Consider the following 14647-nt stretch of genomic DNA (forward strand, 5'->3'; position numbering starts at 1 on the left):
TGCATGTGAGGATGAATGTTTGGATATAAAGAGAGCATTGTGAAAGTGTGATTTGGCATATTTGCTAACAGGAAGATGAAGTGATCACATAGAGGTATCCATTACCTTAGAACTTCCAACACCATCTCTGACTATGAAAAACAATGAAATGTGATTGCACAATGCACAACTCCTACATTTTACCAGTGTCATGTTTATCTTAATTTGAAATCTTCACTATAATTCCTCCAATATTTATGCAACTTGTCAAATTTACACACATAAAGCAACCCACAACAAGTAACGATGTTGCTGAAGGAAATAAAAATACCAACCAAGCCCCTTTGACTCTTAACTCCTATATTTGTTTGAAATTTTGTTGGTGTAACTTCACTGCAGTAACTCCAATCTAATAAAATCCCAGGCAAGATAGTTTTTGTCCCATCTTTTTGGATTCAATCCCACTAACTACAATCTAATAAAATCCCACGCAGGATAGTTTTTGTCCCATCTTTTTGTATTCATTTCCTCTTGCAGTTGGGATTTTAATAAAATCCCAAAATCTTCCTCGTACATATAATTGAAAATGTCCTCTACCTCACCGCAAAAATCCCCACCTAAACCCATCAAAATTTCGGATAATACTCCAACCTCAAATGTTCAAACCCAAGAGAACACGACCAACACTGATAGCACTGTAAAGGAAATATTACACATGAAGAGAACATATTTAACTTTAGTAGCACACTAACACAATACCATATACCATATAGCAACTTCGAGGTTTTCAACAACTTTATTTTGATCAAAAGTAAAATAACTTTATCATAACAAGCATTTTATTTTTTAATATTATTTTGGGTTTAGAAAACAAATAAATTAAAGGATAACCAAAATAATATACATATATATAATATTAAATATTTAAAATTAAATCTAAACATTTGTAGTTGCTTCAAGCTTGTAAGTGTAATAAACTATACAATATATTATCATGCACAACCTTTTGTCTTACTAATTTTGAAAAAAGTCCAAGTAATTTAAAAAAACATTGAGTGACATTCTATTATTGGCAGCTAGATATGAAAAAAATGCAATTTAACATGAGCATAATTATTTTCAGTTTGTAATAAGATCTATGATTGGTCTATATGACATACCTAAGGCAACATTCAACAATATGGAACTTATTCATATGATTACTAACAACTAAACAACCTTAATATAAAAAATTAAATACGAAAACTTGTTAGTGAGCAATGACATCCGCCAATAGGAGCCCAAAAACCAAATTAGGGAATATTTAATTGATAGGACCACGAGATTCCAATCCTTAAACCATAGTACAAAGTATAGAGCCATTGCTTCTCAATTTATTATGAAATGAAAAAGTAATGATTGCTTTTATGCATATAGATTTTCTACATGGTAGAAATAATATTGTTAATGGATCTAACTCCAAGAAGCGTTGTCAAAAGGGTCTTGGTTCAATAGTTAAGTGAGGGTGGTCATGTTCTCCACCAAGGTTCAAAACTTTGGATACATGTTACACAACTTGTGGACCATCTAGCCAATGCAATTAGGGCATTCCATGCAGTTTTAGAGCCAAGTGAAAACCACATTGATCCCTCAATGTTTTTAAGGATTCTTCATTTACAACAAAGCTTGGGGAAGGGTACTCTTGCCTCATCATTATAAAATGACATTCAAAAATCAGAAAAAACAAAACAGAGACTATTCCAAAAACAAATGAAAAGAGAGTTGGAAATGCTACAATAATAGTACCCATGATCAAGAAATTAACCCCTGAGAGATTAAATCATTGCTACTATTCGATGTTGAGTATCTATTTTGAAAGGCATGATTCACTTTGAGAAACCTGATTTAGAAAGTCCTCTCTAGAAAGACCCCTTGTCTTCCTTGTGTGACATTCTCAACTCCTTATCCGCTTTGGGATGCCTATGGAATGTCGAAAAAGAGGGTTTGCTTCCAAATATATCTCAAGATTAACCAATCTAGCAAACCAACAAATATTGCCAAACTACAACATTAAATGTTCAGTTGAGTGGAATAATCGACCACTGTAAGCCATGTTCTCCTTGAATTTTGAAATCTTCACCAATATAGCCCTTGCATAAAATGTTTTCAAATGATAACACAACCTCTATGCTTTTTAGTATACCCAAACTAAACTATTTTCCCAAGAGAGAATCACATGTGCACAACATTAAAGTTCCATATTGTTTAGTTACATGTTTCTTTATAATAGAATTCACCCTTAAAAAATGAGTATACTAAGACCTTCAAGGAAAATTGTAAGTATATCTAGTTATTGGTAATTTTTGTTTTTTTCAATGATTCACTTCATATTCTTTAAATTAGCAAAATTACATATCGATTAATCTCAGATTCACTAAGAACTTGGCATTCCATACATCAACTAATAGGAAGACTAAGCAAAAAACAACTCCACAAAATGTAAGGAGACAGGGAGATCAACTAAGCGGGAGACTAAGCAAAAAACAACTCCACAAAATGTAAGGAGAGACCCAACAAAAAAGCATTGAAGAGAACATTATGAACTCCACGGATCGATGCATATTGGAGTATTTTCATATATAATTTTACACATAACTCTGGTTGGGCTAATAGGAAACATTTATGTGGTTAAAATAATTAATAAAAATGATGATGATAATAGTAAACCATCAGAGAATAGTGATCATTTAGTTGGAAAAGTCAATGGTAAGAATTAAAGAGCGGACACTGCTGAACACACAACGCTCAACCTCTACCGCTCTGATACCATATCAGAAAACACTTGGACTTCTGAACACTTGCTTCATTCACTGATTAAACAGGGATATATACAAGACAGAGAAAGTTCTGGAAATTGATTGGGGCGGTGGCTTCTTCAGGAAGCTTGTCCATTTGTCAAAGATCTCTAGAACCTCCATTTAATACATCTGTTGAATTCTAGAACAATTTAACTACATTAATGCGGGTGGTTGGAATCATTGTCTTCCAACACTCCCCCTTAATTCCAACCATATGACAAATATACTATAGCACGATATACAAGACACTATACTCTTAATCACGATGACCTAAACTTTAACTTGCCTGCTAGTCTAAGTCTTAGCTAGGCTTACAAAACATTTCATTTTTGCCTTCTTGCAAAAGGGTCCATGCTTGTTCATTTGCTGATGCAGTTTCATCTTCACCTTTCTGGCTTTCCTAAAAGAATTCCTCTGCTCCTTGCTTATGTACTTAACATCGGCAACTTTTTCCAGATTGGGACGCAATGCAAGACCCCGAACAAGGCAATCTAATTCATGTTCTCCCCACTTTCCATGAGGAACCAGCAAAGGAGCCACCAAAATGCAGTCATCTTTGAACATGAGCGGCCTCTGAAGAACATCCATGGTAGTATCCTCCGTAGTAGCAGTCATCTTGAAAGCAGATCCAATAAAACTTCTAACAATTGGGTTATGAGAGAAGCAAGTTTTACTCTGAGTGATTTCTTCAACGACATGATCCTCAACAACATGAGTGATTTCTTCAACAGCATGATCCTCGACAACATGAGTGATTTCTTGAACAACATGATCCTCAAAAACATGACATTGTTTGTCCAAGAACTCACAAATACTGCCAAACCCAAATGGGTTCCTAAGAAAATGATCATCGAAAGGATCATTGTCAAAAAAGTCTAAAAATATCAACTAGGCTTAAATTTTCCTTAAACTCTGGCCAGCTTTGACTTCTAAGTGCACTAGGCTCGGCTCTACCTCTCACTTCCCAAATGTGCACTACACTTTTTCAGAAAACGCAAATAACACAACACACGGATTATCTTTTGACAGCGTTGGCATCCAACCACATATCACAAGGCACAATACAACATGCAAGGCGGGATTTCAAATTACACTGTGACTCCACACACAGCAAATCAATTTCATCCAACTCTAAGATTCACAACCCTTCCAATTTCTTCAACAGGACTGCATCAGGTTGGACTGCTCTAGGCTCATTGCATGTTCTCTCATTCTCCTATCAGAGAATAAAACTCACAACAATTTCGACAATCTCAACGTCCACCAAGTTCCAAAACCACTACGTTAAGTTAGCAGATTACTCAACACACCAAGCTCGTCAATCCAAGCTCTTACACTTCGATTCTTCCAAGGTTCATACAGCGGACATCAACCATAACAATATGACCCTTCACCAATGCAGTCACACTAATGCCCCACGCAACAACTTTTAAAGCAACGATTGGCTTCTTCAATTCACAAAAAGAAACAATGCAAGCCAAACACAGGTCACCTTAAGCCTGGCGCTACAAGGTTTACTCTCTCACGAACAACGCTCACTATGAATAGAAGATCGCTACCTCACAGCCCTCATATCTTGGTCAAACATTAGCCACAGCCGAAACCCTAGGCTCTAATACCAAATTAAAGAGCGGAGACTGTTGAGCACACAACGCTCAACCTCTACCGCTCTGATCCCATATTAGAAAACACTTGGAACTTCTGAACACTTGCTTCATTCACTGATTAAACAGGTATATATACAGGACAGAGAAAGTTCTGGAGATTGATTGGGGCGGCGGCTTCTTCAGAAAGCTTGTCCATTTGTCAAAGATCTCTAGAACCTCCATTTAATACATGTGCTGAATTCTAGAACAATCTAACTACATTAATGCAGGTGGTTGGAATTACTGTCTTCCAACAGTTTGAAGTTCCAATAAACAATTTGTCACATTTTCGAAAAAAAATCCTTGGACCTAGTCGTGCTAAATATATGTTTACAGCTGAAAATATTTGAAGGATGCTAATCACTCACATGGCATAAATATGCACAAGGTCTAGTTTTTTGAGGTTCCTCAGCAAGATGCAATTAATGAAGAATTATTTGATATTGCAAAAAAATAGTTTGCTTCAAGTCTAAGTTATATTTATCACATTCTTGACACATGAAAATACAGATCATAAATATAATGTATTTAGCCTTGACAGAAACTCAGGAAATGCACTTCATCACAAAATAGAGTAAATTTGACAATGGCTGGGATCTCATAATTGTTAAAAAAGTGAGATCTTCGTCTTATTTTTCTTATATTTATAGTTTCTTATGATATACATGAAGATTGCATTTATAATTCATACTCTAGCTATGTTGTATGTGGCAAAGTTATTTACAAACAATGACAATACCACTGGTTGAATTCTAGCCATGAGTTTTCCAAGATGTTACACAGCGCTTCACTGCTGAATTGGCCAAAACTTATGCAAATCATTATCAAGTTGTCATAACCTATATCGTTGATATCGACTTTCTTTTCATTGTATTGCTGAGACATTGAAGGGGGCATTGTTAAGACTTACACCCACTCAGACTGTGTAATGGTCTGAGCAATCTTTCGATGCGTTAATTTGCAACATTGTCCAATGAGAGGGTTGCACACAATGAAATTGCCAAGAGATGACCCAAAACAAATAAGCCCTCCAACAGATGACACTGGTTTGCACTTCACGTTTTTGCTCAGACAAGAGGGAAGATTGATATGGTGCCATTTTTTGACCTCTTTGTCATATACAATGCCCTGATCAAACTTGGAGTCCACCATGTAGAACCATGGACAACATATATGACTTTTGAACAAGCATTCAAAAAACTTGGAGAATATATCATTGAATTCCATCATTTACACACTTAACGAAAACAAAAGAAGCTAGACACAGGCAACTGTGCAAGCACCCTTACTAATAAATCTTCAAGAAGTTCAACACAAGATATGTTATCTATTCATAGGATCTTCACATCAAATTGATGCGTTTAACTTTCTCCTCTTCCGTTTTGAGTTGCTTTAGTCATGAGTGACCATAATACTTATTTTTAGGACTACAAGAATCAGATGGTTCTCCATCACAATCCCACCGTTTGAAGATGTTCCAAGCATAATGTTGCACTTAAGAAGATGTCGCAAACAATAACAGCACAGCAAGTCGTCAACTGAACACAAAAAAAAACACTAAGAGTCCTATTATATAAATCATATATCTATATATTGTATTTATTTTTTATATGTCTAGTGACATGAGTATCTAACTTCAAAATTTTACAACAAATTATCACATTTAAAGATAAAGATAGAAAAATGTGAGTTGAACTCCCATTTTTGTTTAAATCCCACATTATATCCCAACACACACCAATCGTGTATCTATGTGATTTATACAAAACCAATCTCAGATTCTCAAGATCAATATCAAACACATTGCATGTAAAATAAAATCTGGCATATGAAGTAGAACTCAATAAATAGCACGCTAAAAACTAACAACAAGATGCTTGGTAACATAACGACTGCAAAAGAATAAAGAAATAATGTATTATGTGTGGCATAACCTCGCACGTGTACAGAGACAGTCAATATTTATGTATCATTGTGTATGAGAATTAAAAACTAACAAGAAGATGCTAGGTAAAATAACGACTGCAAAATAATAATAAAATAATGTATTACGTGTGGCATAACCTCTCACATGTGCACAGAGACAGTCAATATTTGTGTATCATTGTGTATGAGGGTTATTTTTACATGGGTACTATGAAAAGCGAAGCAACATCTCTAAGTTTCAACTATCATTTTGTTTAGAGGGCTTCGTGTAAGATTGATGGATCCACATCCAATAATGGAAATGATTACCTTCATTGTCAATGTGACTTCATTGTCAATGTGATGGAAGCTGTGATGCCTAAGAAAATGACGTTCTTTTCTAAATACCATCTGCTGGCCTAAATGCCTTCGCTCTTACAGGCCGTTTACTAAACATTTTAACTTTTTTTCTACTCTTTAAGGAGGGTTTGCATCCTCAGTTTTCTGGGCATTGATGTTAGGCAGCTGTGATGACTAAGAAAATGATGTTCTTTTCTAAATACCATCTGCTGGCCTAAATGCCTTCGGTCTTACAGGTCGTTTACTAAACATTTTAACTTTTTTCTACTCTTTAAGGAGGGTTTGCATCCTCAGTTTTCTGGGCATTGATGTTAGGCAAAAACTAATATCCTCTGTATATTTCTCTATTCTAAATCCTAAACGCAAAAACAATTATATCAACCTTTTGCATGCCATATAAATGATGTTCCTATATAATAAGTACTTATCAGACATTCATCAACATTACAAGAATCACTGTTACAACTAAAGCAACAAATAATAGAATGGCACAAGTGATTAATATAAACAAAATATGATGATATCAAGTAAAACCAAGATCCAATCAGAACTAGACTCCCTGATGTGACCATTCACATGATTAGGAAAAACAGCTAACCATGGAACTTGGATTACAATCGAATAAGGAAAATTCAAAATATATTTGAGAGACTAAAATTTATCCTTGTTTACAAAATGACATCTCCACAAAGCTTTCCCTGCACCCCGCTTGCTTTTATCAACAATCCGAACCATATTGTTCCCGCTTGTGCATAGCTCATTGATTCCCACTAGAGTTGAAGACCTTCCATGGATGATCAATCATGATAGAAGATGATGCTTCTCCACATGTTCTATGGACAATATTTGGGTTCGGCTGCCTACAGTGATCATAAGTTGAACCTGTGTCTGTAATACAATAATCCTCTTAATGATACTAAATAAACTAATTGCAAGTAATGAAAGTCTTCAAAGCCTCTTTATGTTTGTATCTGCCTTACTAACTTTGGGTAGACATACAAAACATACAATTCTGTTTAAAATGGCCTAGTCTTCCATGAATTTCATGCCTATTTCTTTCCACCTATTCCTTTAGGAAATCATTTCACCCAATGGAACAAACATATAAGGATATAAAGGAATTTCAAGATATTGGTGAATACAAAATATCATATTTGTGTGCACAATGAGGTCAATAAAATGTTGTTGTGCTTAGATACACTGTTTCAACTATGTATTAGATGATTGGATTAATCTTTTCTCTTCCTCTCTTGGCAATTGTAATGTGAAGAATTGTTCAACTCTATTTTAATTCCATTTTATAAATCAAGTTAATGATTCAGAAACAACTAAAATTTATGATCCACTGAGAACTCTAGTAGACCAAAATCAAGTTGACAACTTGATTGAATATTGCAGCACTACTGGAGCACTAGAGGCTGCCTATACTCAGGCTACAGGAAAGACTGTCATCCTGTCTGAACAACAGCTGGTTGACTGTGCTGGAGCATTTAACAACTTTGGTTGCAGTGGTGGTCTGCCATCCCAAGCATTTGAGTATATCAAATACAATGGAGGGCTTGACATTGAGGAAGCTTATCCTTACACAGCGAAAGATGGTGTTCGAAAGACGGTTTTTGAAAATATGATGCAAACAATGTCGATGTAAAGGTTGCTGATAGTGTCAACATAAGTTTGGTAACTCTGTTTCCCTCATCAGATTTGCCCTCATTGCTGAGAATGTAGCTTTGCTTTACATTCTGTTCAAACTTTTCTATTTGTCGATATATGCAACTATTTCAATTATAATACAATGGTGAAGTAAATGAATTTTATGTTGAACAAACCTGTTGTGGGTCTAGATCGCCCTGTTAGTGTGGCATTCAATGTTATTCATGAATTTTGATTTTACGAGTGAGTGTTCACCAACCCAACTTGTGGTCAAAGCCCAATGATACGGGGAATAAAAAGTTTTTTTTATTCAAAAGAATTATTCTAAACAAAAATATAGTTCTATATTCAAACATTCAAATTCAGAGAAAACTGAATTCGTTGAAGTTGATTGTCCATTGCAAAATAGGCAAACGATGATCAATTTTTATCATGCTAGCTAAGTTTATAATCATGATGAGAAATCCTGGATCTAAATAAAGTATCTCCCTGCGATTGGGGACTGTCTCTGTCTAAAACTTCCTAATTTTATGCCTCGTGAGGCTCTCATGAAATGTTTGTGAGGCCACTGTCTGTGAAAGACGTAAAGTGGGTGTGAAATTTATTTGCAGGATGTCAATCATGCATGCTGTTTTGGCCTTTGGGTATGGTGTTAATGAAATGTCTGTGAGGCCACTGTCTGTGAAAAACTTAAAGTGGATGTGAAATTTATTTGCGGGATATCAATCATGCTGTTTTGGCCGTTGGGTATGGTGTTAACGAGGGAACTCCATACTGGATGGGGTATATGGTGTTAGTGAGGGGACTCCATACTGGAACATGAAGAATTCCTGGGGAGAGAGCTGGGGTGCTGATGGATTCTTCAAGATAGAGATAGGGAAGAATATGTGTGGTAAGTTATTTAACACTCTTTTTTGTTTATATATTGTATTCTATTGTTCAAGAATACAATCAGCATGGGCATATGGCTATGGCTCATGCAAAGGTGGCAGGGGCAAGAGTTTGCAGAGAGAAATTAAGCAATTGTTCAGGAAGTTTGCAAAGCAGAAAGCTGTGTGGCAAAGCCGAGAACAGGAAAGGATCCAGGCAGCAGTTCAGGTTGAGAAGGAAGAGCTGGAGAGTGAGAGGAAAGCAAAGAGCAAGATTGAGGCCTTTAACAAAAAATTGGCCAGGGAGCTTGCAGAGGCTAAAAGGGATATAATGGAGTTAATGCAAGCGCTTGAGAAAGGAAGGAACTCTAGATAAATTATGGAAGAAGTCTGTGATGAGTTGGCTAAGGAGATTGGTGACGATAAGGCGCAGGCGGAGGAGTTGAGGCGAAAATATGCTATGGATAGGAAAGAACTTGAAGAATGAAAAATGCTCCAAATGGCCGATATTTTGCGTGAGGAGAGAGTTCAGATGAAATTAGAAACAGCAACGCTTTTTCTTGGAGGGAAACATGTGGCCTTAGAAAATTTGAGGTCTGAATTGGAGGATTTTATGTACGGGAAGGGTTCCAGAAGTCATGACAATTCTGTCCATGTCAACAAGCAGAGTTGCTTCGAGATGCTGTTATTTGTATAAGGGTTAAAGGGATTACAGAGCCAAGACGTCAGCCTTTGGCTTCAGATGGTGGTCACTCCGGCAATGAAGATTTGCATTCACTTGACATCAACAATGAGGGTTTGGATGTCAGATCTGCAAGGGATTGTATGTCAAGTACTTCACCCCGTGACTCTCCAGGCAGCATTTTGAATCCTCCGGCTGTAATCAATGAATTGCAAGGTATAAACACATCGACAACGCAAAGCTCAAGCTACCGCCCGGGCAAACATTGTGTTTGATGAGAGAAAAAAAGGGGAGGAAGGAGGAATGGGATTCTTCAAGTGGACATGTAAGTAATGGGGACGAAGCATCAAGTGATTCTCGTCAAGAAACTGAAGATAGGGAGGAAGGGCAAACATTGTGTTTGATGAAAGAGAAAAAGGGGAAGAAGATGAGGAATGGGATTCTTCAAGTGGACATGTAAGTAATAGGGACGAAGCATCAAGTGATTCTCATCAAGAAACTGAAGATAGGGAGGAAAAGTTCAATGATTCTCATGGAGGAAACAAAGAACTATCTAGACGTAAGGGGGATAAAATGAGTTCACAGTGAAATAGATTTAGAAGATGGTGATGGATCTGAGCTTGTGAGCACAGCTCGCTCTGGTACAGAAGGGCAATTGAAAAGGGCAGAATCATTTGCAGGGTGTCATTGGAATTCAAGTCCCGGGGAAGGGGAATTCTGTAATAAAAATCCAACAAATACCAGGTTTTCTACCCTTCCAAAGTATTGGAGCTCTCCTGAACAGTCTGTTCTTCATTGGGCCTGTCTTCCCTTCAAACACGGTGTAAAGACCAACCCAGAGAAACGCAACCCTCATATTGCAAGAGGCATCAAATGTTTCATAGAATGGACAAAGGGAATTCGGCAAAACAGTCTAAAGGCGAGGTTCCTGGAAGCAAAAGGTAGAAAGGCAGAAATCTCAATTGAAACATCTTCTAAAACAAAAACATCAAAAAAATTAAGTTAGTTATCCTTATGGACAGGATTTCAGATAAGCCAAGACCATGCGGACTTTTAAGATTTGGCGAGCTCGGAGTCCAATTGTACAGAGGCTTTGATTTATTTTACTGCACAGATAGGAACTCTTTGCTGCACAATTTGGGGAGAGTTCTGTTTTTGGATATTTAACTTTCATTTTTTGGTGATGAATTGGACCATGTGGTAGGCAATATTTACATATGAAATTGACTGAAATGGGATATGAAGGCAAGGGGGATAAAATGAGTTCACAGTGAAATAGATTTAGAAGACGGTGATGGATCTAAGCTTGTGAGCACAGCTCGCTCTGGTACAGAAGGGCAATTGAAAAGGGCAGAATCATTTGCAGGGTGTCATTGGAGTTCAAGTCCCGGTGAAGGGGAATTCTATAATTAAAAATCCAACAAATACCAGGTTTTCTACGATTGCAAAGTATTGGAGCTCTCCTGAACAGTCTGTTCTTCATTGGGCCTGCCTTCCCTTCGAACACGGTGTAAAGACCAACCCAGAGAAATGCAACCCTCGTATTGCAAGAGGCATCAAATGTTTCATAGAATGGACAAAGGGAATTCGGCAAAACAGTCTAAAGGCGAGGTTCCTGGAAGCAAAGGTAGAATGCCAGAAATCTCAATTGAAACATCTTCTAAAACAAAAACATCAAAAAAATTTAGTTATCCTTATGGACCGGATTTCAGATAAGCCAAGACCATGCGGACTTTTAAGATTTGGCGAGCTCGGAGTCCAATTGTACAGAGGCTTTGATTTATTTTACTGCACAGATAGGAATTCTTTGCTGCACAATTTGGGAGGAGTTCTGTTTTTGGATATTTAACTTTCATTTGTTGGTGATGTATTGGACCATGTCCTAGGCAATATTTACATATGAAATTGACTGAAATGGGATATGAATTTTAAAGTTAACATGCATTTTAACTCATTCTCTGCGTTACTAATCTTGGAATCACGAGGGTTTAATTTTTTCAGTCTGTTGTGTATGGTTGACTTTGTTTAAATCTCTGCTTCAGCATCTGTGGCCGTGTGCCATCTCAGTCAGTCAGTCAGTCAGTCCATAATGTTTATGTTCATTAAAAACAACAAAACAAAGATCAGGGATTAAAAATTTTCCTCAGAGAAAGGGAGCATTTAACATAATTTCTGTGATTAAAATTAATATTGGTTTGATGCTAATGCTGAAACTTAAATTTGCGATGACACTTTCGGTTTCCTGATGCTCAATCTTGCCGTTTCCAATGGTAAAAGCGTGGTCACACAATCACCTATCTGTGCAGGGAGGTTTTGGCAAAGGTAGAATGGTGCAAGGTGGTTTTGCGCACAGTTTCAGGTTTCAAGAGAATTCGAATGGTTTCCACCAATCCCATGCTGGAATGTGGTTATGGGCACAGTTTAAGGTTTCAAAAGGAAAATTCGAATGGTTTCCACTAAATCCATTAACTCTACAACTTCATCAACTCGACAAGCCAGCAGATCTGAGAGAAAGTCAGCGGATCTGAGAGAATTCAGTGGTTTCCACCAACTCCATTAACTCAACAAACCATCAGATAGCCGTCACATATAGGATATCAAATGTGACATGGGATCGCCACAAAATTGACCTTTGATTGACCGGGCAGAGGAATTGATGTGGCAGGAATGGGGAAGTTTTCCAGCCAGCAGACAATCCGATACTTTCCAGGCCAGCTGACAATCCGATCCAGACAATTCCTCCACCAATCTGAATCTCTCTAATACTAATCTGAATCTCTCTGATTTGAATCTCTCTAATACTAAACTGAATCTCTCTGAATACGAAGAGATTGATCTATAATTGACTTCAAAGGGGCTGTGGTGAGAATAAAAAAGTTTTCTGACCAACAAAAAATCCAGATAATTCCTTACCAATTGACTAAGACAATTCCTTAGCAGACAATCCAGACAATTCCTTAGCTGCCACCTAAGTAGACTATTCCTTACCAATTGACTGAGAAATAGATTAGATAAATATTTTAACATGCATGTGTAATTAACATAATTATATTATGACGGAATCAGAATAAATACTCCTCATGTAGCATGGGAGGTCACAGCTCTAAAATTGAATATTTTTATAGAAGAGATTTAGGAATAACAATTAGAAGGCACATGATTTAAGAACGCTTGACCAAGATATATTTTACTTCATCATACAAAGCATTCAAATAATGGATCCTAACTGTTTTTTCCCACAAACGAAGGGACTTGAAAATACAAACGAAGGGACTTGAAAATGCGTGCTTTTAGGGGCCTAAAGCCTGGGTTTGTGCCGGTACTTGAAGAGGTCCCGGGCATTGGTAGTAGTTAAAGGAAGGTGCTTAGTTGGTAAGGCGGGTTATTGGGAGAGATTTAATAAATTAGTAGAACAAAATGTCACACCCACCACAACGTTCAAATCTGGTTACAAGGCGAGAATCACCTCATTCATTTTATTCAAATGCACGCGGTTGATACCAGTTGCAAACCTTTTCTGTATCTGGTAAAAGAGAAACCTCAACTGGGACATATCTTCGACATATCCATATTGGAATTGTAAAAACAATACACACTAGTGGATTTAAAATGATTCCAACAAGTTGTCTGAACTTCCGTCCATGAGCATGTTACATGCACGAACTATTCACCTAAAATTTAAATCGTAGCAAAAAGACAAGAGCACATCACAATCAATTGACAAAACCTATTTTGAACAGCAATAAAACCCTAGCAGTAAAAACACCTAAAAACAAATTGCCCAAAAAATGGAGATGTTGTGAATGTGAATGTTATGGCCAATCCCAAGGGATCATGGCAGCAACGCCGCAAAAAAATACCCAGGGCAATAGAATATAACATTCCTCTGGTCGGAGGCTTCTTCTTACCCTTCCCGCTTCTCTAGTATACTGCCCTCAAAAATGAAGAACAGCAAATGAGTAGCAGGTGGAATAATAGACGCCATCAACGACCAGAATTTACTGTGTGACGTTCACGAAGGAATCTACGACATCGAACAAATAATTGTTCACGGTCGCTCCATACCGTGAGGACGAGGAGCTCTAGCAAGAAGCATCCCATCCCCGTCAATAATAAGATTCATACGCACATAATGACATATCGAATTTACTCAGCAACCAACCGCACACACAAACCCTGGTCCCAGTGCATTGCCAAGGCACGGCTAAAGAGAGACGAACAGAGGCGCCGCCAGCATTGAAATAGCAATAATTACCCCATCCCTGTGACTTAACACTTATACACACAATCAAACGCTGAAATATCAAATTTAATAAATCCATTGGGCATACAAACCCTGGTAGTGCGCCGCCCAGGACTTCATACCGATTATCAAACAGAAGGCGCCACCGGCATAGAAATACGCTGTTCCTCCTAATCTCCTCTATAAAGGGCGGAATGCCCTAGGGTTTCGTTCGGTACACTTAGGGTTTGCGTATTTTATTCTATTATTGGCGTGGTGTTAGTTAGGTTAAGCTTTTTTTTGAGTGGTTAGTGTGGATTAGGTTATGTAATTTAGTGTGGGTTTGGTTATTTTTTGAATCAACAAGTATGTGGTTTATGATGATGATAAGATGAAGAGGTAAACCATGGCAAAGGCTTAAATAGAGAGCGAAATGAAGAGGTAGACCATGGCAAAGGCTTAAATAGAGAGCAATGCAGAAACCAAAATTTCAACTA

The 14647-nt window shown here is 37.3% G+C and overlaps 1 pseudogene across 1 annotated transcript; it reads right to left on the minus strand.

The window, feature by feature from the left end:
* Positions 1 to 5069: 5069 nt before the first annotated feature.
* LOC149253353 (F-box only protein 6-like) lies at positions 5070 to 14374 on the minus strand (annotated as a pseudogene). The gene is made up of 2 exons (XR_016267072.1): positions 14264 to 14374; positions 5070 to 6000 (listed from the first exon to the last, which is right to left on the minus strand). The product of XR_016267072.1 is annotated as an F-box only protein 6-like (transcript).
* Positions 14375 to 14647: the final 273 nt, after the last annotated feature.

This window comes from Pinus tabuliformis, chromosome 7 (genome assembly GCF_031772625.1).
Source record: "Pinus tabuliformis cultivar Carrire ecotype Pingquan chromosome 7, CPIR1, whole genome shotgun sequence".
Taxonomy (NCBI): domain Eukaryota; kingdom Viridiplantae; phylum Streptophyta; class Pinopsida; order Pinales; family Pinaceae; genus Pinus; species Pinus tabuliformis.